The sequence below is a fragment of the Leptonychotes weddellii genome, chromosome 15 (assembly GCF_054177405.1).
Source record: "Leptonychotes weddellii isolate Sample4059 chromosome 15, ASM5417740v2, whole genome shotgun sequence".
Lineage (NCBI taxonomy): Eukaryota > Metazoa > Chordata > Mammalia > Carnivora > Phocidae > Leptonychotes > Leptonychotes weddellii.
The window spans coordinates 9,487,888-9,490,219 of record NC_138383.1 but is presented as its reverse complement, the minus strand read 5'-3'; the positions used below and the strand labels follow the sequence as shown (position 1 = coordinate 9,490,219).

General features: G+C 37.5%; 1 protein-coding gene across 1 annotated transcript in view; it reads left to right on the top strand.

Annotated features, from left to right (window-relative positions):
- Positions 1-333: 333 nt before the first annotated feature.
- KCNJ16 (potassium inwardly rectifying channel subfamily J member 16) overlaps positions 334-2,332 on the top strand; it is a 59,360-nt gene continuing 57,361 nt past the window's right edge. The window contains exon 1 of the mRNA XM_081804598.1: positions 334-394. The gene's annotated coding sequence lies outside the window, so the exon portion shown is untranslated. The remainder of the gene's footprint in view (positions 395-2,332) is intronic.

Genomic DNA, 2,332 nt, shown 5'->3' with positions numbered 1-2,332 from the left:
CATAGAAGAAGTTAAAGGACAAGTGACTCTGGTAGACAAAACAAGAAGATATACAGACTCACTGGAAATGTCTAGATTTTGAAAAGTACCTGATGTGGAAAAAAATTGAAAGGGACATCGGAATGGAAAATTCCTTTGCTGGCTTCCTGTTCTCCTTCCTGCTAAGGTGGGATTAGTTACCAGCTGTCAAATGAAATATCACTTTTAATTCTTATTTTGGTGGAAGGAAAGCATTAGGAAAAAAAAACGTCTTGGAAGGGAATGAGGCAACAAGAACCTTCCTTTCTGTAATTCATTCCTGAAGTTTGACAAGAGGACAAAAGGGCACAGGGAGAGAAGGACGGAATTCTGCCTCCAGTAGGAAAAGTGAGGAAGAAGTGAAATAACTATGCAGGTAAATGGGTCTCCCACAAGTATTTCCTAATGAAGTCATCAGTGTGGTAAGGAAGTTAGTTAGGGGTTTGGGGCTTGAAGTATTCAAGTAATTACCTCAAATCTTCCCTCAGATAGACAAAGACAGAATCAATAAAAGCAAAATTGTCTCTAAAATGAGGGTGTGTTTGCAAATCCAGTCAGCTGCCTTTGATGAAATTCTCATTCCCTCAGAAGGCATGCCTCCTTGAGGAGAGTGACTGCTTCTCAACATACAAGCACTTCTTGCACAGGATTAGGATTTAGCTAATGTTTGGGCACACCTTCAAATGTTGCATCACATCTGTGGCATGCTTGACAGTTTATAAAGCTCTCTCCCGGCATGGTTTCAGTTAATGCCCACAGCATGGTATCAACCATACCCATAAATGTGGGTGGGACTGGGGTACTGGGAAGCGGGGGAACTGGGAAGCCAGCGCACAGGCTCCCAAAGATTGGCTTGACTTGTATCTCCCGATTGTTGGGAATTCCAAGGTTAGGAATGCATTCTGTTACATTATGACAAGAGGTCCTTGACCAAGGTTAAAAAAACAAGAATCAAAATTGCTAATACAATTTGAATCTCAATTTTATCTTAAAATTATAGGGGAAAAGCATGCAAATCATTTTACCAAAGGACACTGAGGCTTGTGATTAATCTTTATTGTTTTCTTTGCACTCTTATTCATATTATATCCAATAAACATATAGAACTTTAATACCCGGGAGAGATTTTTAAAGGTATTCTTCCAATTTTTTTTTTCCCTCTAGGAAGGATCATATAGCTTTTAACTTGTTTGCATGATTCAATATATGAGGCTTTTTTGATATGGTCACCTTCATCATTTTTATTTAAATCATCTGTTGAAATATGGTACATCATCTTATAACAATGCTGGACTGGATTGCTCCTTAAGAAAGCAAATTCAGATTAACTTTTTTCCCCCTTTTTCCTCTGCCTCTTATGTATATTCTGGAGGGTTTGGAACACAGTACATCAGACTCCTTCAAGTGAAATGAGACACAACAAAGAAAAATTTGAGAGCTGGCGTGATGAAGAAAAAACAAAAAACAAAAAAACAAGAATGTAATCACCTTCTAGTAATTATTTATTTATTTATTTATTTATTTATTTATTTATTTTTTATTATTATGTTATGTTAATCACCATACATTACATCATTAGTTTTTGATGTAGCATTCCACGATTCATTGTTTGCGTCTTCTAGTAATTATGATGTTGGGTAGAGTATCTGGGCAGCAAGAGGGTCTTCAGTGTCATGACAGGTGGGAAATGGACAAGGAATGATAAGGAAGCTCAGTAAGACCTTGGACTAAAGAAAGGAGTCCAGAGGAGTTAAAAAAAATAAGTGTTTTGACCCCTCCAAATATGGCATACTTGTTTAAGAAAAGCATTCATTGCTTAACATCTACCATGTCACAGCTGTCTGCATGCTTTGTTAGATTCAAAGATGGTTAAGACTCAGTCAATCCTTATCCACTAGTATTTGAAATTCAGTAAATGAGGGGCCCCTGGGTGGCTCAGTCAGTTAAGCGTCTGCCTTGGGCTCAGGTCATGATCCCAGGATCCTGAGATCGAGTCCTGCATTGGGCTCCCTGCTCAGCGGGAAGCCTGCTTCTCCCTCTCCCTCTGCCCCTCTTCCCTGCTCATGCTTGTGCGTGGCACCTTCTCTCTCAAATAAATAACTAATCTTAAAAAAAAATAAAATTCAATAAATGAAATGAGATGTGCAACAAAGGACTGTAATATACAAATTGAAAGGGACAGTGCCTTTAAAAAGTTTGTTCTTTCTTAAAATTATTTTCCATTTAAAAAAAAATTTTTTTTTATTCTTATGTTAATCCCCATACATTACATCATTAGTTCTAGATGAAGTATTCCATGATTCATTGTTTGTGC